At 40.3% G+C, this 24,228-nt stretch overlaps 1 protein-coding gene across 3 annotated transcripts in view; it reads left to right on the top strand.

Moving 5' to 3' along the window:
- Window positions 1-24,228, top strand: part of erbb4b (erb-b2 receptor tyrosine kinase 4b) — a 361,102-nt gene that overhangs the window by 107,564 nt on the left and 229,310 nt on the right. The gene's annotated exons all lie outside the window — the stretch shown is intronic.

The raw sequence follows: 24,228 nt of genomic DNA on the forward strand, positions 1-24,228 counted from the left end.
GCTTCCTGATTCATCGCCTGGAAGCTGTGGTGTTTTGCTGAAAAGATGAAGCTGCAGGTCCTGGGTTATTTCAGTAGCTACAGACAGCTAAGTGCTGGAAGTGAGTTGCTTTTTGATGTGTGAGATTAAAGGGATTTAGCACTTGAATACCTTCTCGTCTGGACGCTCCTGAGGGTTGTCTGAAAGAGGACGGGGAGCTAAAAGCTCCTCTCTTTCTCCTCTCTCTCTCCCTGTCTGTCATTCTGATGAACCCATCGCCTCAATTAAAACAATTTCTCCCACGTTATCATCCTTGAATTTAAATGTAGGTGGCTTCCAATCAGTATCAGAAGTGCCGGTACTCCCCTTATACACATGTTTGCGTGTGTATCGTCAATCTATTGCATCTTATTCCTATTTATTCATTATTTCTTTAAGCATGTTAAACTTTGTCAGTCATAATCAGCTGTGATTTTGTTGCTATATTATTATACTTGGGCTATGCATCTTCTATAGTTGGCCTATAATATTCCAACTGGAACATTATAGGGTTAAGGTGGTGTGTTTGTATATAGTGGTAATGCTTAATACTAAATCTGAATTTCTAAGGTATTAGGAGATATTGGGTTTGGGGGTCCTTCTGCAAGAAGATGTGAAGATTTTTGACTTAAAACAATGTGATTTTTTTCATCATTTTGGACCATCACCCTGTAAAATCATGTTCTATAAATCAGAAGAACAGATTAAAAAAAATTTTTAATAATTTTTAAATATATTTGTTCACAAATAAAAAAAATCTTTTCCAAAAAGGACGACAACATTGTATTAATAAATTACATCACGTGCGTTGGCTCGTCCAGATGCTCCCCGCATAGTTTTTATTGTATGCAATATTGATTAACGGTCAGTTACTGTCAGCGTCGATTTCGACCAGTGAAAAAAGGATGGAAGTCCGCAAAACTTTGCAAAAATGGAGCCATGGCGGGCATTTTTTCAAACAAGCGACACGTCGCCCAGCTTGTTCGCTGAAGCACGGAGCAGGTTAGGACATTTTCATTGGGGAAAAACTGAAGCAATCTAATGTTAACTTTTCCTAAATGGACGCATTTGCATTGCGTCCAGTTAGGAAAAGGTGTTATGAGGCGCGGGGCAAATTCGCTGGTGCTGCGCCGTTATCAATCGCCATTATAAATATCCCAGAGAACCTGATATGGAGAGGGCAGAGAAGAGAACAGGCAGCTTGTGAGAAGTGCCGGTATGCAAGAAAAAGTCACGGTACGCCAAGGAGTAAAATGTAGAAGTATCGATCCTGCGTACCGGTGAGTACCGGTACACTTCCAGCACTGCTTCCAATAGGATTCAGGCTTGTTGCATGCACACGCCTTGATGTGTGTTTGAGGGAGAGAATCTTTCCCTTTTATTGTTAAGACTAATACAGTGTCCAAAGAGGTTGTCATATAGGTGTGATGTTGTTGCTGGCAGTGAGTAGAGATCATTGTGATTGAGCTTTTCTAAATTTAATTTTAAATAAATATACATTTTGGCTATTAATCCTAATACATGCTAAGAGTTTGGGCTGTCGCAGCAGATATGGTGAGGATGATTCTCATATGCATCGGTGTGGCTGAAGGTTAAAAGGCCACGAAAGGCCAGGCCGAGAGAGGAGCGCCGTGCTTAATCTGTGAACAGAGGAATTAAGTTGAACACATTGGTATTCCAGTCTATAATCTCTCTGTCATCTTTATCTCTTCTGATCACAAAGAGCAAACAAAGCTTTGCAAACTTCAGATCAATTCATAATTCATGTCCAAACCAGCCTTTCTCTTTCACTCCGTTAACATAATGGGCGTGCAGAATCCTCACTATACCCCGACCGCAAAATCCAGTTTACGCACCGCTTTCTTGAACGCAGCGCTGAAGTTTCATCATTTAGGTCAAATGAGTGCTCTGAAGACAGCAATACTTTGAAGATTTGACTTGAGGTAAAGGGATTGATTGTGCCCCGTGTTCTGCGCCCTTCTTTTTCATCTCCGGATTGATTTATTACTGATTGATGAAAGCTCTCTCTCGTCTCCTTCCTTATGAGGATGGATCATATCGAGCGGTACCCTCAGTTCTCATGGCCTATTTATGTACGTATATGAGTGGGGCACAAATGCATCTCTGAGTTCTTGAATGTGCACCCGATTTGTGCTCGCTCAAGGGTTTTTGTTTTTTATTCATGTATGTGGATGCACGCTTTGTTCCGTTGTTCACTACACTTTAAAGCCCCCCTCTAGTGTATTTTGTCATTTCTATGATATTTCATATTTATTTGAGTAATTTCCAGACAAAAGAAGGTTGTTGGTGAAATGGGAATATGACGTATGACTATAGTAGAAGCTGCAAGTCGTACGTCATCCTCCAAGCTTGCACAGGCGCACTCATGCTCGTTTGCGTATGAGCAGCAAACTGATAAATCTGTCAGTTTGTCTTCTAGTTAGTTAGGTGTAGTTAGCTAGCCCGACTTGTTGCATTAGCTAACTGAGGGTTTTCATTTTATTTTTTTAGTTTCCTCCACCTCACTTTAGTGTGTTTATTTTCTCCATGGCATTTGTGTTTGCCGAGAACGGGTGCATTCAACGTAGTGGATTACACAAAATCCCACCGGCAGAATTAACACAACACACTGACTGTCTCTCTCACTCGCCCTCTTCTTTACCGTGTCCTGCTGGAGATGAATTAACGGAAAGCAGCCGATGCCGTTTTGGAGGTTTGCCGGCCTCTAACAGGTCCGGACTACGTGGAGTGCACAACTTTCAGCCCGAAAGAAAACCAGAAAAAAGTCTGTTAGAGAAATAAAGGAATCAAAGTGCAGCCCAGTGTGGTGACGGTGCTGGAGCTAATGTAAGAGCGGCTGGTGCTGGTGGACGGTGCATCTCCAAAATGTCCCAAAACCTTTGTGCAGTTTTGCAGCTCCTCGGTGCAGCAGCAGCCAGACGGCCGCCTCGCCAGGAGGAGAGAAAAGATGAGGAGTAAAGAAGAGAGTCGGTGTGTTGTTCCAACTCTTGCCTCATTTGTGGGCTCATAAACAGTAAATTCATCGAAACTGATTTGATATAAACTGGGTTGAAAAACGATGCAATCTGGTTGCCATGGTAATGAATTGCCTCTGACTATTAACCACACCCCCATTCTGTGTTTGAGAAAGAACGTTAACCAAAAAACAGGAAGTAAAACTGTCAGGAGGGGGGCTTTAAGTGTAGTGCTCAGGTTACCCAGAGCAGGTAGTGGCTGCAGAGTGAGGGATGCTCGGCTCAGATCCAATTGAGACGATGCCAGATGGTCTAATCTCTGCGTGTGGGTGTGAGAGACAGTGTGTGTTTGCAGTATGGCTACAGAGTGGGTTAGGAGCTGCACAGGCTCGCTGTGTGAGGAGTTTTAGACCTTGAAAGTGAGGATATTTTTGGAAAGTGAGATCATTTTGGCCAGTACTCACATCTTGAAACAGCTCTGTGGGTGTTAAGACTTGCTTAGGACTCGGTTTTAGGGTCCAGATTTGAATTAAGTTTAGGTGTGTGTGTGTGTGTGTTCACTTTCCTCCTATGCCAAGGAGAGGGAACGATTCAGATACAGTACAGACAGACAGAGAGGCCACACTCTTACAGCTACACATTCACGTAACAACTTCTATTATTTTTTAAACGACCATTTACTCACCAATGAGATCTTTGATTTCCCGCTGCTGTTGCCCTTCTGGCAACATCAATACTCTCTGATTTGGTCGCTCCACTAACCTTCATTCAGCGCCTCTTACTGTGCTGGGGTTTTATTTTATTTCCTCGGTGCCTGAAGACCCACATGTTCACTCAATAACTCATTCTTTCTTTACATATCTGCAGAAAATCAGTTATATTGGCCCCTGCTCCAATTGTAATTTTGCTATATAGTAAGACTGCTGTGCATTTGAAATTGCTCAAAAAATGCTCTTGACTCATAAAACATACATGTCAGAGAGTAAAATATCAACACATCAGTAAATAAAGGGTGATGCAGAGTAAATTAAAATTTAGTGGAATACCTCTGCACTCTGTTGGGATCTGTTATATGATATTAGGTTACTGAGACACTTTGTCTCAGAGCAAATGATCCATCAAAGACCTTAATAAACTATTTTTGACATCAATGGGGTTTAATTTTGGAGGTTTTATGCTTTTGCAGAAATATGAAGGGAATGAGAGGAATCAAGCTCAGATTATGAAAGGGAGATTTTATCTCCATAAACGAAAAAAAAAAAATTCAAAATGAAACATACTAGTGATAATAAACCAAAAGACACATTTTCAGGAGAAACTGCAAAGGTTAAAGTAAAAGGAAAAAAAAGTAATAAAAAGAAGTAAAAATGAAATTGAAGAATGCAGATTTTTACTTGTGCATGTTTGGTATGTGCAAAATCTGGAAAAAGATTTTTAAAAAAATTACAATTGGACCCTTAGTCCAGAAGAATACAAGTCAATGATCACTCAACAAGACTTCAATAATCAATAAAAAAAACATAATCCATAATTGATATTAATAAGTATTTAAAATGTGAATGATTAAAATGACCTCACTGTTGGCATATTTCTTTACTTAGTTGCTCCAAAAAGCAACTTCTTAAATTAACAATTATTACTTTTTTTTATTATAATTAACTATTACCACTGAATGTAAATATTGCAAGGCTAATCTTATGGTAATGAAAACAATACAATAGAACTGTAATTTCAGTATCAATAACAATATAACAATAGTCAATTTCTTAAGCTCAAGCTGTAGCTGATGGTTACATCCAAAGTTTAGTGTCGGTGGAAGACTGCTTGCATGCAGGAAGCCGGAGAGTAAAGGTGTGGAGGACGGGTTACATGCATCACCATCACAGAACATACAGTATTTAACCAGCTGCAATCTTTTCCTAACCATAACCAAGTGTTTTAGTTGCCTAATACTGTACTTAAAGTGCATGGATATTTCAAATAATTGTAGGTTTGAAATCCTCCATCATAAAGCATTATCACTGAATGATGAACTGAATATATTGCGATGTGCATATACCGACAGTGTTATACTGTCTAGTTCATTAAATCTTATGTCTACTATGCCCATGCTCTTTGACAAGAAGAAGTCTTTGTGAAGTATAGCACACAAATACGGAGCAATTACTGTTCAGCACCAAAGGTGGAGACGAAAACAAACCTTAATGATCATTCCAAAACCCCACCAGGTTGCTAATTAAGTAGCACTTACATCCTTTTATATCAACTTTTAACTTTAAACCTGAAACTGAAAGCCTCTTAAGTTAAAAAAACAAACAAACAGACCACACACCTCCTGTCTTATTCAACAGCATGAAGAAGAGACACTACTGTACACCGTACTGTATATTTGAGTGTGTATGTATTTATGTTCCCTTTCCTGATCAAGCTGTTTTTCTACTTCTGCAAGACCAGGCATGCAACAATCAAGGAAGTGTGTGCCGACTGAGATTTTGTGGTTTTATGTAAACCGTTTTGCCCCGAGCTGACAGGTTGGTGTGTGTGTGTTATAAATGATACTTGGAGCCTGGCCCACTACTTTAGTCTGTTCTCATGCCCTCTTTCCACGACCTTGTTGAACTACAATTTTAACTTTTTCTATCGGGCCTAAACGTGTGTATCTGTGTGTGTGTACAGTATGTGTGTGGATGACTTTGTGCGAAAGTCCTTGCATTCATGTGTGTGTGTGTGCTTGAGTTAGGAAGTGGAACGAAACAGGAAAAAACAAATAAATGTGTGCTTGGTACGCAATAATCAGTTTAACAGAATTACACTGTAACATATCAGCATGTTTAATAAGGAGCAGATTGGTTTACACAGATTTTCATCCGGATGTTATGTCCTCATGCATTTGAAATGTTTGGTGTTTCCTGCTGCAAGGAAATTCTGTGCACTGCAGTTTCATGTAAACAAGATCCTCAACAAGGAAAAATACTCACATTCGTAGGAATTGACATGGAGCATCATTAGCATTTATTTTGATTTTTATGTAGACACAGGTGGGACTTTCAGTGTAAAGGCCTTTGCACACCAAGTCCGTATTTTTCTTCCGAAATTGTCGCACGTTTAAAAAAAGATACAACCTTACATTGTGTCAATCACGTTTACACATCGACTTAAAACTTCCGTCCGTCATTAAAGTTTTCGGAACACGTACGATTTTCTGCAGTTTTTTCACATCCGTTAAAAGCCAAAAGAGGGTTGTTTGAGCCATCGTCTGTACAAACGTCATCATTCAGTATGGCATCTGATAAACTGATTCACGTCTCCCAGCACTAAGCATTTCACAATAAAAAAAATACAGACATGCAGAATTTAAAGACAGATTGTGACAGGTGATTGCAGAATAGCTTGGAATCTGGGATGGTTGCAGAACAAAGACATTAGACAGTGGTGATTGTGCTCTGGGCAGCTGAACGATAGCTTCTTGATAATGTCATTCATTCATTAGCCACGTTTGGGAGTAGCGCTATCCATTGCACTCACATAATTAATTCAGTGTTGTCTTGTAAAAAAGAGAATGATGAAGCGCATCGGACTCGGTGTGCAAGATTTCCGTGTGTAACGATTTTTATCAGGTGACGGATTTAAAAAATGCATTCGAAAAATACGGACTTGGTGTGCAAAGGCCTTAAGTCTTGAAGAACATTTGTATGTCTAAAGATTATCCACCTACATACAGCCTTTCTGTCTCATTCTGTAACAATGTCATGTAAATCTAAAACTCAGCATATATACCAGCAAAAGATGGTATAATCATCTTTTACTGGTATACTGCCTGAAAGTACAGACGATCTCTTTGAAAGTAGCACAGCTCTCTGATCCCTGACCTGTATACTACTTAGTTGATGCTTTGACTTCTGAAGGTTAATTTAGCCATATATTCTAAAAGGAAAAAGGGAGCCTGCGAGCTATTAAGTATCAAAATGAAAAGGCTTGAATGACATACGGTAACCTCAACAACTTTCTCTATTTAGGCCTAAGTGATATTTTTTTATATCTACACTTATTTTAATCTACTGGTTTTTCTTCATGAATACTTCATGCACATAAAGACTTGCTTTTCATGTCGATACAGTAAGAATGATGCAAATTAGTTTTGCCTTCTAAAAAGGTGACTCATTTTTCTCTCAAGTGCCTGATGATTTGAACATGTGCATCTGCTGCAAATGGGAAGGACTGAATACATATTTTCCTCTTTTGCTTGAAACCATATCTTTAAGCCGGATGTAAAACCATGTGAGTAAAGCCCTGCTAAATTGTACTGAACAAGCACAAGACTAGACTACCGGCATGTCATAAAGATCAATAAATCACTGTGTGCATTGCTTTTTCTGAAAGAGGTAATTTCCCATGTTAGTAGTCCAAAATAGCTGCACTAGGTAAAGGATAGAATAGTGACACTTCAAGTCATATAATGTGATATCAACCCGCACACTGCGTGGACCTGAGGAAGGGGGGGTGGACAAGTTGAAAAAGTTCAGCTATCATTGGTGATGTCAGCTCTCTCGCACTCTCTCCATTATTCTCAGGTTTGCTCTGAATTTTTCATTTGTTACTTGCTGTGCATACTAGACATCCTGCCGCCTCACACAGATAACATAGTTTAGGGAAATCCCCTGGCTTCATTATTTATTCTTGCAGTTTAAATATTAAAACTTTACAGGATGCTGCTTTTACATCCTTCACAAATACATTTAGGTGTAGCTTATATTCAATTATTCATTGCTAAAGGCAGGAAAGATTTTAGAAAAAAACGGCCTTCATTTATCTCCAACGTGCCTTGATATTTTACTAACATTTGAAAAAAATATATATGTAATTCAAACAAATTGATAATGGTTACCTTGTAGAATGTAATACTTAACAAGCTGCAACCTTCTTTTGAACATTTCAAATCAGTGTTCATTCAGAATGAAATGTTATTAATTTGCGGCGTGTATTCACTATATACTCTCCAGACCAAAATGTACCTGGGTGGCAGGGATGGAGGAAGTGTGTATTTTGTGTTGTGTGTATGCATGTCCGTGGAGCACATAAATAGTGTTGGCAAGCCAATTAATTTGTTTATGAGTGTGCTCGGCGGGCTATGTGACCTCAGCGCCAGAGAGAGTTAGAGTGCATTTAGCAAGTTGATGGCCTCCAAATTAGAACTGGTTTGCATCTATAAAAAAAGAGAGAGATGAGGAGGGGAGGGAGTAGTTAGATTGTTAGATATGATAAATAACAATAGCTCCTACAGAGTCAACTTACCAGTGCTACCAGCTTACTAACGCACTAATCAATATTCTTGTATTGACAGTGGATCAAAGGATGTGTATTGTGAAAGGAGTCGTTCGTAGTGATTATCATGTATTATCCTGCCATTCTGCGATCCACCAAAATTGACTTCTGAAAACATTGTAAGCAAGAAATAGGCCATGCCACTGCTGAATCTCGTTTCATTTTAGAACTAGATCCTCTAGTTTGACAGCTCGGTCCAAGTTTTGTGAGTCGGACGCGTTGCTCTGGACGGGCTGATTTGCATCAAGGACTGTTCCCCACTTTTTTTTTATTTTGAAAGAGCAACAGCCAATGAGGAAACTCCAACAAACGGCCGACCAATTGTGTAACTTCATCACCCAGTCAGTCACTCTGTGAAGGACTTTTGCGTGTGTAGGGCTGGCCTTCTGCGGTCCAGCCAAAAATGAACTAATATAAAGAGATATATCATATCATAACAGTTATATGGTTGTTCTGTCCTCTGTTTAAATGTTGTGTTGTGTTGAATATTTGGGATTTTGCAGAGTACAATGCCCCCTCATTGTCATTTTGCAGCAGTTGTATTAAAATGTTAGCATGGTAGGAAACTGCTTCTCCAATTTATCACACTGTTTGAAAAAAAAGTAAAAAGTAAAAAGTAAACAGTATTAATTTCACTGCCAGTTGAGTCTGTCAACCACTAGCTTGCAGAGCTGTGAGGGGGTAACTAGTTAGCATTGCTAGCAGCATGTGACTCAGTATTTTCTGTCACTTGAAGTTGTGGCTTTTCATGGCTGTCAGTGTAATGCGCTTTAGTTTCTCACTTCTGTTTGCAAAATGTGTTCTCATTGCAGTTTCACAGTTGCAAAACTTCATAAATGTCGTGCCTTGTGTCTATTGAAGGACTTCCCGCTGTTAGCTCTTGTTAACTGTTTCGTTTTGAGAAGGTGAACTTACTGCGAGGATAGTGCCGTGGTTAATGCGTCTGTAACTGAGAAAAGAAAACACTTGGTTTAAAGTAAGACAGCTCACTCTGTTAGCCCGCGTTAATGTTTATTGCTGTTTTAATGAGTGTTTCAACAGTTTGTTGGCTCTTTGATCAATGCTTCCCTAATTGGTAAGTGATTGAGGGCTGTCTGTACACACTACACAGACGTGGGACTCGCAGGTGCCAGTTAATGTAATTCAGGTTTCATAGAGAGGAGGTGGACTTATGAATTTGGATGGAGAATACAGCATTTTGTTATGATATAAAGTCAGCAACAGATGTATATGGTGAATGACTCACACTGATGTCTGTAGACCAAGTTGTTGTGTCTCCTTTGATGTTTCTCTGCAGCTGATTTGAATTTACCTGATTTAATTTTATCGACGCATACGGTTGCTCATGAGTGAAACTTTGCCCATAATATTTTACAGCCCTCTTACACTGCCATATGTGATTTTGCACTAGACATCTGCTTTTTTTTTATTGGCAAACAGCATTAATTTCAAACAAGCTACAGGTATTGAGTGTGTGGGAGGGTTTTCATTTTCTGGTCTCTGTGCTTTTAATCTGTGGTTGATGGCAATTTTACCTCTTAAATATACCTCTGTCAAGAACACTGCAGAAATGAAGTGTTATACAGCAAATTTAGAGGACTGGGGATCAATTAGGGCGGCATGGTGGAGCAGTGGTTAGTGCCCTCGCCTCACAGCAAGGGCGTTCGTGGGCTTTGCATGTTCTCCCCGTGCCTGTTTGGGTTTACTCCAGGTGCTCAGGTGTCCTCCCACGGATAAAAAGCATGCAGGTTAGGCTAATTGGCGACTCTAAATTGCCAGTTGGTGTGAATGTGAGCGTGAATGGTTGTCTCTCTCCAGCGCTGTGATTGACGGGCGACTTCAGGGTGTACCCCGCCTCTTGCCCAACGACAGCTGGGATCGGCTCTAACAACCCTGTGACCCTGCGAAAAAAAGGATAAGCAGTATAGCTAATGGATGGATACATTGAATTAGGATGATTATCAGGTACACATCAAAAGTGCTGTGTGAATATTAGTGGCCCACTAATAGACCAGTAATGCCATTCGTCTTCTTTTCTCCTTATACTCCACCCTACTTTTATGGGATATACAGGAAAGTCAGGGATGGAATGAGAAATAGAAATCCACATATGCAGCAATTGTTTTATAAGGCCAATTTCAAACAGTTTATGCAAGGTGTGGATTCATTTCTGTATTTGTCTTAACTTTGTACAAACAGTGGTGAGGATTACACTCAAACCCCTTGTCTCAGGCCCCTGGATAACCTACTGTTTGCTGCTAATCTTGTGGATGATGTAAGCTTGAGAGTTTGTTTGGACAATAACAGCATCTAGACTGAACAAGGGCAAAAGGATACAAACAAACATTGAAAATGGAAAGGTTCTAGGTATAGAGCTATAACTAACAATGTATGAATACAAAGTAGATAAAGAGTCTGGTCAGCCTGTTCTCTAAGTCCACAACTGTCTGAGTGCATCGCGGACTGGGCGTGGTGGATGCTTGGCTGTCCGAGCATAAACTTGGGGTCAAGGAATACCTTGAAAAAGAAAGAGACTGGTCTTGTTAGGGTAGTGTGAGACCAGGCGGCAACCTCGGGGTCCGAAAAAAAGAAGCCAATGTGAGAGTACCTTAAACTTGCATTATTTCTAATAGCCAGCAGGGGGCGACTTCTCTCGTTGCAAAAAGAAGTCTGACTGTATAGAAGTCTATGAGAAAATGACCCTACTACTCACTTGATGTATTACCTCAGTAAACATTGTAAACATGAGTTTATGGTCTCAATCGCTAGTTTCAAGTCTTCTTCAATACAGCCTAATGTTCATTTAGTAAATAATGGTCCCATTTACAGTCTAATAGAAAATAAAGCCACCCAATTTAAATAATATCAGGCCATTAAATAGGCGTTATTGGTCGCTATAAGCACCATAGATGTAGGTCATTGGGGGCCTCCTACACCTACTATGTTGTAAAAGTGAAAGCGAAACTTAAAAGCAACACGTTCTAACACGTAGTAAAACTGAATGAAACATTACGTTTTGAACACAAACAAAAAGGCGTCTTTAGGTTTAGGCAACAAAACCACTTAGTTAAGTTTAGGGAAAAAACTTAGTGTTATCCATCGTCCCTGACCTCCACTCCATATAGAGGCAGGTGTCGTGTTCTTTTATACCTTCTTTCGGTGTTCTACCATGTGAATAGATGATAAAACCTATTAGTGGTCGTAGCAGGCCCCTACTGACCCACATCTATTGTGCTTATAGTGACCAATAAAGCCTATTTAATAGCCTGACCACAGTCTAATCAACTGATAAAGCAGGGTATGTTTTAGGGCGTGGTTACCTTGTGATTGACAGGTCGCTACCACAGCATTGTCCGATCTGGGCATTATCCGCATTTTCGTCTTACAACTTTAACCCTTTCACAGTGTGTTTTCAGTTTGTGAAAATTAATTACAACCTTTTTCGGTCACCTAAAAATGCCTTATTCAACATTCGGTTGTACTTAGCTCCACCCTCTCGTGTCACTTCTGGTTGCAAGAAAACAAGATAACCATGGCCAGAAACCAGGATGGCGACGGCCAAAATGCCGAACTCAACTACGTCCTCTTCTTATATACAGTCTGTGTGTGACATGATGGTGAACCAGGGAAATTTAGTAGAAATAATTCTAAAAGAGAGTGACTCCTTAATAATTAACAAGTTAATTATGAAGCTGTTAGTCCCAGTTGTGACTGGCTGAGTAGATGTGGAACTCATAAAATCTTGACACACTCATGCACATGTAATAGCAGCTAATGTAAATATTAATATTAATGTTCTTCTGGTAACATTATGTTTTGTAGCGCCAGGAGCTGTGTTAACAACAGTAGTTAAGAACGTAACTGGACAAGAAAAAGCAGTGAGGAACAACTAGTCGTAACCGAAGTGACTCCGAATCTGCTACAGTAGAATATCAGAAAACCCCAAACACTACAGTGTGACGCTTGAGAAGACAACAACTTTTTTTGAATGGCATGAGGGCCACTGTCAGCCTTGGGACGGCGTATAATTGACAGTGTTTCTATGGGGGTGTGATGGATTGCCTGATTAGGGACCCTGGCACTAGTACGCCTCACAGATGGCAAATTGAACAGCAGACAGATGCCCCCGGCCTCCCTCCCACCCTCTTACCCGCTGCACACACTCAATACACCCCCCTAACCTCACCTCCCTGTGTCCTAGGCTGTGTTGCCCTCTTCTCTGCGTTCTCTACCTACTCTTTTCTGTCCTGTCTATCTTCATTGGCTTCTATTCAGCATGCATTTCATACGAGTCGTGTTATCTCAAGGTTTGACCGTCTGGTTTTTCAAAGCCCCAAATACAATTTACTACATTAATAAAATCTTGAAAGTTAATTGGATTTGAAAAAGAAATTTTTTTTTTAGAATACACTTAATATTCGGAAAGAAAATGTTACTTTCCCGCTCACAGTAAAAAGTCTGGGTTTGTTTTTCAGCCAGATATTTCAACAAAGTATAACTACTATTACTATAAATACTATTTCTATTGTGACCATGCTAAAAGGGCTGCAGCTTCAGATCTTCATTATCGATTAATCTGTTGATTATTTCATCGATTAGTTGTCATTTGTAGTGTGTGACAGTTGTATTTGTCTGTTTGTATTGTTTGTGTTTATTATTTAAACAACGTTTATGCTGCCCTCTTGGCCAGGTGATTTTAATCTCAATGGGCGCTTTCACAAGCCATAGTTGGCTAGTTTGAATCAGAGTGAAATTGATGCTTTTGGTTCATTCGCTATTTAGACCTGTTTGGTTTCACAGCACACAAATTAAAGCGGACCAAAAAGAAAATAATAATAACTTGCTAACTACAAAGAGGCAAATTTATCTTTTTCGTCTCGAGAGCTGCCGCTTCTATGCAGGGAATCGCAGACTTTGATATATTGCTGTTGAAGTGTTTACACTTTGTCCCAATGCTATAAACCCTTCTCCTCTAGTTTATCTCAAATTACTTTATAAAAGCACTGTTTTAGTGGACTTTATTTAGCATTTTCTGTATGTTCTCTTTGGCCCAGATGTCAAACAAAAAACATCGGACTTCTGCAGAAGTCCAAGTCAGTCCTATCCCACTCATGTTACCCTGATATGTACCTGTATCCATATCAACAAATGCCCGTGCAGGCAGCCTGCATTATGGATCGCTTGGAAACATTCCGAGACCACCTCTCGTTAGCGGGGTTGAACCGCACCAGAGTTTGTTTAAAGCGGACTAAATGTTGGTTTGTGAAAACATCCAATGAGACCTTTACCTGGTTAAATAAAGGATATATATAGTTGATTGGTTGATTAGTCCATAAAATGTGAGAAAATAGTAAAATAAAATGGCCAAAACAATTTCCCAGAAATGGCAGTCCCCAAAGGGACATCTCCAAATTTTGTCCGACCAACAGTCAAAAACACAAAGATGTTGAATTTACAATGATATATAACAGAGAAAATCAGCTGGAGAGGCTGGAACCCAGCAAATATTTGGTAATTTTGATTGATTATCAACATTTCTACTGATGAATTTACAACTAATAGACTATTGTTTCGTATGTTTGTGAAATATCTAAGGTCTAATCTGTCTATTTTTTACTGCTTTTGTAGAACCACATTTTGCAGTGCTCTCATCTGCCAGCATTTAGTCTCAAGAAAACTGCTGTGGTCTGTTTCTCATTTGATGACTTGACTAGGACGGAGTGAAGGGATTTTCAATGTGTTAACAGAATGGGAGCATTGGGTACAGGTACACTCACTAAAAGATAACTGTGACGTGTGTGTGTGTGTGTGTGTGTGTGTGTAATGTGTGCGTAACATGTCGTGTGTGTTTGTTGAGCACAGAGGGAGCTTGTAACCACTGCCAGTGCATCATTAATACCGTCTCCCGCAGATGTACCATCATTCTTGACAAATCACCGGGGCCTGCCATCGGGAACATTACAATCCCCGCTACACATCAGAAGTACACATGTACCATGAAAGGGAACACAAGTTTTCTTTCTTCGCAGCGGTGGAGGCTTGGAGGGTGAAGGGCTCTGGGGTCTCAGTGAGGGCTAAGTACTTGCAGGAAGAAAGTAGGCCTGCTTTCTAATGCGCAGCTAATCAAGCTTTGATGCGTTCCCTCGCCTTGTAGGTCCGTGCGTTTTTCCCCCATCTCCAGCCTCGCAATGCCCTTGCCCGCTCGTCCAATTACCCCCAAGCATGTCTTTGTTTTATCTCGCTTGACTGACCGTGTGTTTTTTAATTCTTTTTTTCAATAAAGGCCCGCACTCTAGCCAGCAAGTGACCTCCTCCCTTAGTGGGAGAGGATGTAGGGGAGCAGAGAAACAGTATTAACGCTGTTGCACAAATGGTTTTTACCTGTGTGTGTAACTTTCGCCGCCTCGCTGCTAAAGTGTCCCGTCGCTCCAGTGGTTCGGAAAGCGCCTGTTATATTCAGTCCACAGAGCAATCACGGGATGCAGATGGAGCCGGAGCTTGTCATATCTAAGGCTTCCTCCAAGTGCCCTTTTGCAAATGCCACAGACGATGATGGGTAGGAGAGAACCGCAGCTCCATCTCCATCTCCATCTGCATGCCTGACCAACCAAGGCGCTAGTGTGTCAAGCGTTAAACTTACGGTGAAATGTGCTTTGTAATCCAATGATATCTTGTCAGCTCAAATCTGCTGCTCGGGACGTGAAGTGCAGTTTTTTTTTTTTTTTACCAGAATACCAAGCGAACAGCTGAAGGAAATGTTGGGATAGCTGCTTCGATTCACAGCGCTGATAAGAGGGACATCTGGATAAAGGGACTAACGCGGGACACGAGTACACTTCAATATGCTCAGACACAAACTCACACAGAAAACGTCAGGCAGTTAAACACAGGCAGGAAACAAACACACATATGGGACTTTTATTCACTTCAGCAGTCATGCAAATCAATTCAGTGTGATTTAGCCTTCCATACTTAAGCTACGTCACTTCAGGTGTTATTTAAACCCAAACTGCAATCTTTTCCAAAGCGTAAGTAGTTTGCTGCCCAAGCCTAACCAAGTCGATCTGTTCCTAAACTTAACTAAGTAGTTTTATTTTGAAAAGACTTGAGCAGAAATTAACCCGTGTCACGTGTTGCTGGACATTTGTAGGAAATGCAAAAAAGGGGGAAATTCGTGTCCACGTACACGAATCAAATAGATTACATTTCGTGATTATTTCACAAACTGCCGTGAGACTGTGTTGCGCCTTCACATACCAGCCCGGTCACACAAAAAGGCGTATGAATGACATAATGTGCAAGGCAAATGCATGCAATAAGAACACCATTCTTGCATGTGACCGCAATGTGAACGCATCCGCGTAAATATGCTACGCTCAGATCTAGTGGTGTTCCTGTTTTATTTTGTAAGTTACGTTATTGAGGTTTCTGAATTTTTTTTTAGTGACGTTAAATTGTACTTCGTTTACGCACTTATTTTAAGCCCTACCATGATGTTTTTCCTAAAAGTAACTAAGTGGTTTTGTTGCTTAAACCTAAGTGTGAATGGTTGCTCCCTGCTGGTACTGCACCTTAATTCACATTTGTAATATTCACGCCTCGGAGAGGCAAAACGTGACACGTTTGCACGTACACACATACAGTACCTACACAAAACCCACAGCAACACACACAAACACAGTCACACCCAGACATACTGAGACTTCTCCTATACTCAGGTGATTTGTCTCTTTTTCTATGCCCCTAAAGTGTCTGTTCATACACACTTAAGTTCTTACCGTGAATCAACAGAGCACAGGTGGGAAAGAAACAGGTGGGTCTGAAATGGACACATGCACACGCACACACACATGGTCTGTAAGGTGCTATTCTCCATCTGCCATCATAGGTTTGTGAGTGGGTAGTAAGTGTTTGTGTGTGTGTCTCATCTTCCTCCTCTCTCTTACTAATCATCCCACTCATTCACACCCCCACACACACACACACACTCACACACTCTTTCCCTCTTTCGAGACTCTAGCTCTTCTCTCTCTTTGTTCCTTCCTTCCATCTTTCCTCGCTCTCTTTCTCTCTCTCTCTCTCTCTCTCTTCTGTTCATATTTGTGTTGCCAGGATCGATCAGTAGGTTAATCCTAATACAGGTTGAGAGCTGTTGGCGCTCTCTGGTCTGAGTGCACACACACCAACACACACTCACGCACGCACACAAGAGCAGTGATGCAGATTGTAGATAGCGCCAAAAGCCTGCCTGTAAGTGGGCCGTTTGGGATCCGAGTCAGCTTGAAGCTGCTTATGCTCGGTGTGTGTTTGTTTGTGTGTGTGTGTGTAGTCTCGTCCTCTCTTGTCGGGTTTTGGATTTACTGTAGGTTTCTTCCTGTCATGACTTAATTTTGGTATCTCTCTCTCTCTCTCTCTCTCTCTCTCTCTCTCTCTCTCTCTCTCTCTCTCTCTCTCTCTCTCTCTCTCTCTCTCTCTCTCTCTCTCTCTCTCTCTCTCTCTCTCTCTCTCTCTCACTCACACACACACACCGTCTGATACGCATTCAGTCTTTCCTCTCTTTCTCTCCGTCAGTGTATCCAAGGTCTGTTTAAAATGAATTCTCCTCCTGCCCTGCCACGGGTGACCTTGTCCTTCATGTACTTCTAAATGGCATCAACGAGAAAATGTTCGTAGACAAGCATGAATACACAAGCGTTTCGGCTGTGCAAATAAGTGAGCAACACTCAGTTTGTCTTTTCTTGTTCAAGAACTTTGCCTCAGACTGCGTCTGTCTGAGTGATAACATGTTGCTCAATTGATCAAGGCTAGTTTTCTATAAGTCTAATTATTTTCCTCCAATAGAAGTTTGCAATTTATGGCACAGCAGCACATGATCACAGATCTCCACAGGGATGTCATGACACCAGAAATTTAGTAGCCGATACCAATACCAGTGAAATTCCACAATTCTCGATGCCAATTCGATAGCATGGTAAAAAACAAAAGTAAAACAATAAATACTTAAACATACACTCCTTTATCACTGTTGCATACTGCTTTTTTGTGAGGAAGTTAACAGATGATAATTCCCTCTCTATTATTTATTATATATTGCTGTGAAAACATCTCCTTCAAACAACTGTTTTAACTTATTCAACTTTCTCGTCAAAAACTACATTTTACAAGATTACATTTGAACACATCATAATAACGTTAGAATTGACCTTAACCCTTTACTCATTTGTACTGAATAGAGCATGAACGCATCATAATGTAAATCAATGACTCCTCCAGTGTTGAAATCGGCACGACGAGGGCTAGTTAATGTCCCCTGGACATGTCGAAAGTGATTTTACCGTATCCCAAAGAAGTTTTCTATTGTCCCCGTGACGCCGTTAGTCTTGAGCCCTGACAGTTCCTGCGGTACTGTAGAAAATCGAGTGCTGTCACATTTCAGAATTTTGGCATCGACCTGATACCAAAGTATCGGATCTCGTGACATCCCTAGTTCTCCATTAGGGTAACCTTAACCATATTGCCTTATTAATCCAATAAAAACTAGCATATTAAATATGCTGTGTATTTATCTTTCCTGGGAATTTTGTCCTCTGTATTTGAAAGGAATTAGACACACAAACAGGAACGTTTTGGGATTTGAAAAAGATTCTGAAAATCTTAAAAGCATAAAATGTAAACCAGTAAGTGCCGATGCAACCAGCAACACCAGTATAAGACAGAAATGGAAACAGTCAGCAAAAAAAAAAAAAATTGAAAAACATGTAAGCCCAATTACAAAAACTCAGAATTTACATATTCAAATAATTAATAATTTTACATTATAAACATTTTCCTCGTGCATTTCTGTACATTTTAATCAGTTTCTAAAACATTTTAAACTCTACGGAAATGCTAATGGGAAACCGCTAAAGATGAAATATCCCAAGAGGGTTATTGCCATAGGAATTTCAAACATGCACAAATCTGGAGTCATAGAACTTTGTTTTTCTCAGCATTTATGTCATCTCAGATGACTTTCTTTGCCTAAAGTCTTAATTGAAGATGGTTTATAATCTCACAAGCCTCAATGAGACGGTCTCCGTTAAAACCTGAGCAATTAGACAACACTTTACTCTTTATACCTCAAGGTAACGGCAAGAAATATTTTATTGTTTACCAACATATTGTGAATATTGCTTGGAAGAAAGTATAGCTGACAGATTTTAGTTGGAACGAGAGTGGAGCTGTGAGATAATTGTGCCACTGACAGAAACTTGGGGAAATTATGTATCTTACTATTGTATCTGGCATTTCCAAAATTACAATGATTGGCCTGAGCCGTTTTATGTAGGTGAAATGATCACTGGAGATGTCTTTTTATTCCTGAGTTAGTAAAGAGAGAAAGTCTGTGTTGCAATAAGAACTTTGCAGTAAGTTTATGCATCCTACCTCCTACTGGTTTGCCACATTTTCATACTGTACTGTGAGTGTGTGCAGACACAGGTGGAAGACCAGCCAATAACCATTGGTTATTTTTGCTTCTCGCCATGGTGAAATCTTCATACAGCCTCTCTGTCTTTCTCTGCTCTTTTTCTTCCTCACTTTCATCTGGTGGCTCCATGGAATTGATTTCTACCCGCCTGTCTGCTGCCTTTGTGAGCAACGCACAAGTTGGGGAGAGAGAGAAAGGGAGCGATGGAAGGCCCTCTTTTTCCTTCAAGGAGGGTTTCACACTCCTCCCTCGAAGGAGGCTTTTCGTGCTCACCCCTTTCGGTTTTTGGACGAGAACAGAGAGAATATGTGGGCACAAAATGCATCAGGTTCGGTCTGGCTGGGTTAGCTGGAGGATGCTGAGGAGACGGGTAGCCTTCAACCCACAGAATCAATTCACCAGCAGAAAACTTCACCGCACTAAATGATAACACACCTTGAGAAGCTTGGCCCCTGACACCAGAGGAAAATAGCTGCGTGGAGAACTGTCGTGGGAGATACAAACATATTTTTGTCAGCCAGCCCAAAGTTGGATCTATCATCTTGTGTAGGCAAACTGTACCTTTGGGGGCACCGCTGTTTTTCCGCTGTGCTTTTGTCTTCGAAAGACAAAATTGTTTTTCTGTTTCTGATGTAATGCTATTCTAAGCTTGAACTAGAGTTGGCATTATCTTTACTGCTTAAATGTTTCTCCTATCCTTTCTTCTGAAGTGAGGTCATCAAGTGTCTCCTATACTGTATATCCCACAAAACCTGCTTGTTCGGGACATGACGATAGCTTGGCTTCCGGTATTGCTGCCTGCAGCTTCTCTCGAGAACCGCTCATCCACTACTTCACACAAAAACTTGACTGGTCAAACAATTGTATTCTGGAAATATTGTTAAAAAAATGTTTGAGTAATGATTAAAGAACTAGACAAAAACGTGAATAAAGCCCAAGCTGCAACCTCCGGTACTGAGAAATGAAGCCAATGCGGAAGTGCCAACACATGCAGTTCATCAATGGCCACTTGAAGCTGGCTCCAAAAGGGAGTCAATCCTCATAGTTCCCCAATTTAAAATGTCCAACTTAACAGCAGAAATAAACGTGTTTACGGCCTTGGTCTCTATAGCTAATTTTCCCGTTCATTACAACTGTACGGGAGGTGAATTTTTATATAACTCACCGGTTTAAGTCATATTAAATTACATTGAGTGCGTGGCTGCTTTGAAAGACATATGGGTGCCGTACCAGGTCACTAGCTGCTAGCTGTCTACACTTCTTTGCCCATTTTTGGATTGGGAGTTAGGCTGCCAAGATGACAACGGCCGGAGCCACCCACTTTGAGCTTCACAACGGCTGTTCAGAAAACCTATGGGTGACGTCACAGAGACTACGTCCATATTTTAAACAGTCTATGGTTTTTTTTTATATTTGAAGAATCTGGACCAAACCAACAACAGCTTTAGGGGAAAGGCAAGTGGGAAAATGGTCAAAACCACCGAGGCTATGTACGGTATTCAGTCACACCGATAATGAAGAGAAGGGAGAGCTGTCAGGCAAGAGTGTGAGAGAGAGAGAGAGAGAGAGAGAGAGAGAGAGAGAGAGAGGTGCATCTCTGTCTGAGAGAGTCTCTTTGGTGTGGTCACAATTTAAGAGCACATCATCAATGAAATGTATCTTGTGTGATATTTACAGTACTCTCCTCACTAGCCTGCAACCGTGTTTTCCATGATAATCACGTTATCAACAGCTTCTGAAAGACATGAATGCTTGTTTTCAGTCTGTATCCTTGTCTTTCATTAGCATACAGTAGACGCCATTAAATGAGCAGAACGTCTTTCTGAAAGCAGATCATCCACAGCTCTCTGTGGTCCTCCCTATCAGCCCACAATGATCTGCCCTTGCCAGTGAATGCATTTGCACAGCCTTCTGCCATGACAAGAAATGCATGCTGTGCCCCCTCCGCTCTGGTAAAATACTTGGACACATGCTGATGTATGTAGACTGTTTTGGCTGGGATTTTGGAGCTATTGGAAAGAATCTTCTAGAAACAAGCTAAAACATCAAGCAGAACATATTCTGCAGGCAAAAAAAAACAACTCAGAAAATGACAAATATTTGTTCAGAATACTACAACCACAGCTCTAAAATATCCCCAAATAGGTGGGTGAAACAAGTGCCCAGTAAATATAAAGGAAACTCAAATAATTGACAGTAAAATCATTTTGACATATTACTGTGAAACAATGGAGTCATTTTCTTTTATTTTCTTCTTTTCTCAGGCTGTTCTCATACACTGTTTTATACCTATGAAAAGTAATGCACTGTAATTCGTATATATCCCACAAAATCAATTTGTATGTAATCCACGTAATTGTAAACTATGAAGTATAAAGCACTGCATATGGAGGAGGTCAGGGTGGATGGGTTGGTCAAAAAATACCAAACGTTTGCCATGAGACCGTTGTTCGTACCTCATGTGAAACCAGAAGTCGACGTTGATTTATTTGTCACGTAACTTCCATACTTAAGTTACGCCACTTCCGGTGTTATTTTAACCCAAACCACGATCTTTTCCTAAACATATCTAAGTAGTTTTGTTGCCAAAACCTAAACAAGTTGCTTCCTGTAAAGATGGAAGTTTATTTTGAAAAGACTGTGCATGTGACGAGCGGAAATTGACACACGTTGCTGGACATTCGTAGGAAGACGCATGAAAATAACCATTGTATGAGAATACGTTGCTTTACCTTATTCCGTATTATCACAATACAATGTTTAAACCAAATACAAACAAATATTTTAATATTGTTAGAAATAAACTAGGGCTTTCAATTGATTAAAATCACGATTAATCACAAATTAAAAGTTTTAGGAAATTAATTTAGTGAAGGTTGTGTGTGTCTATGTGTATGTGTGTGTGTGTGTGTTTACTCCTCCTTGCTATTTCCCATCATGTGTGACTTTAATTCTTGTGGGAGGGAAACCTCTATTAAATGTCAACCAGGAAGCGCTGACGATGCAATCACATCTTTACTCCCCTTTGAAGACATTTTAAATGATAAGGTTTTAACTTGAAGCTTACTGACGCATCTGTCCTTTTATTTTTTTCACCGTACACACAAACATACAGGATTGCTTTGAATCCGCCATAGGTAGCTAATGTGCATTACGCCTTATTTGCAGTTTCTTTTTAATGTCATTTCTGCTGTATTGCACGCTCTTACTTTGTGAGTGACAGAAGAGGAAGGACAGAGGAGTAGGAGAGGTGGAGGGCGAGAGGAATAATAACTATGTAGCTGCGGCCGTCACAAGCCCTTTTATGCCCTCTACTTTATGACATTTATTACAATCATGGTCTAGTGTTGCTAATGTGCTCGAAAAAAAAAAAAACTCTCTCTCTCTCTCTTGCTGTGTCAAACTTTTGTTGATACAACTGTAAGGTATAATGGAACATCGCCAGTCCTTATATGTTACCACTCTGCGGGTTATAAAACTAGTATAATAAATGAATGCACTGTTTCCGTATGCACAGCTTTGCGTGCCACCAGAGTTAAAATTCAGAATTAGTTTCACTTATCAGTGCCATTGGCTTGACTTTGGTCCTGAACTTCCTGCTCCCTGCAGCGCTGGTGGAGAGAGCCTGTGATTCTTTCTCAATGACATTGTGGTGAATGTTGGAGGTGGAGGGTTTAGGGAGGCAGAGGCAGGCCAACGATGGAGATAGCTGTGATTGCCTAGATCTGTCGCCTTCTGCTTTGGTTCACCGCCAGCGTTTGTGGTTTGACTTCCAATCGACTTCAGCTCCAGATGTTCCCAGCTATATGCCTGGCGTGTTTGTGTGTGTGTGTATGCGTGTAACTGGATTTTGGGCTATGGATGTGTGGACGTGTGACCATATGCATATGTGTAGGGGAAAGCTGCATGTGTGAGTGTGTTTTCCTCGAGCTGTCGGCTCATTTTCACCTTGCATTAATGTCGTCTGCTCAAACACAGAGAAGATCTGTCAAATAGCACAAAGGCGTTTGATAGCACAAAATGTTTCAAAACATTAATGGCAAATGGGGCATCAGTCCCTCATAATAAAAAGAGAAAAGAGTTGTTATTTCGCATTGGTATTCAAGGATCATGCAAGGAGAAATTCATCATAGAAGAAACTTAGATAACATCAGTAGTAGCTTCAATAAACCAAAATATATTGCAGCAAAAGCTCTCTTTTTTTCCAACTAAGATCAAAATCTTTTTACTATCACTATCACTATTTCATTCTCCATCTACACGTATGTGTAACTCACAGCTGAATGCCACGACTTCATCGCTGTTATCTGGGGATTGTGAAAGGGTGTTGTGGAAAAAAAAAAAAAAAAGTCCTTGGAATATTGAACATCACAAGTTGATATGTGTTAGCTTATCCTCTCCTCTTCTACTAATTTATACCAGTTGTTATAATGATTATGATTTAGTTCATGAGCTTAGAAATGTAGTTTGAGCAGTAGTTTTCTCAAAAAATACCAGTTAAGCTTTTCCTTTCAAGGCAGACGAGCTACATTACTGTGAGCCACCCAATGAAACAGCAGGCACTCTCCAGTAAAAGCATGGTCTTCTGTGTTGTGGATATACATAAAGGTTGAAGCCATTACTGGACTTTTTACGACATAATCATTTGTTGAAGGTAATAGTGCACATTCTACAGTAGCTGTATGTTTCTCTCCGTTTTGTGTCAGTAAAAAACAGCAGCTTCAAAATGTGTTCACACCCAACTTTGTTCTCCTAACAATTAGCAAACAGATTTAGGCTAAATGACCTAAATTACAGCCGGTTTAACGCCGAGTGGGCCTATTATTGGAAAAAAATGCACTGGAATGATGAGTTGTCGGGTAATTTTGGACTAATTTCCTGCAAAAGACTTAATTACCATTAGCTTTCTGTGGAGGACTGGGTTTCTCATTCAAGAATGCATTAATTTATCCCTCTCTCTCTCTCTTTCTTTTTCGGTAACTCTCCATTGGACCACTCCATAGGTAAGAGGATTTCAGATTTTTTTTTCTCTGGTTTAGAAAGCAGTCTCATACAGAGCCAGCTTGTGACACACTATACCTAAACCTCCAATCACTTCATGTTAGCATCAGCGAATGAGTTAAGTGTATGTATGAACTATAACATTCAGGCTGTTGCACACAAAACAACATCAATGGCGTGATCAACTAAACAGCCACATAATGTAATATGGTAATACTGATATCAGTCATCTTAAAGTACAGTTAATACCACATTACTCTGTGTTTTAACCTCCTGTCAGTCTCTTGCATGGCAAACAAAATATTAATGAAAGCAAACATCAGAGCCACACATGTTCTTATGAAATCTGGACTGCTAAAGTTTCAAGCTAAGTAAGAGCTGATTGCTACACCTGGTTCCTGCTCAGTCTACTCTTTGCACGTCATGGAAAAAACATTGTTTCTG

Source organism: Sebastes fasciatus, chromosome 14 (assembly GCF_043250625.1).
Source record: "Sebastes fasciatus isolate fSebFas1 chromosome 14, fSebFas1.pri, whole genome shotgun sequence".
Classification (NCBI taxonomy): Eukaryota; Metazoa; Chordata; class Actinopteri; order Perciformes; family Sebastidae; genus Sebastes; species Sebastes fasciatus.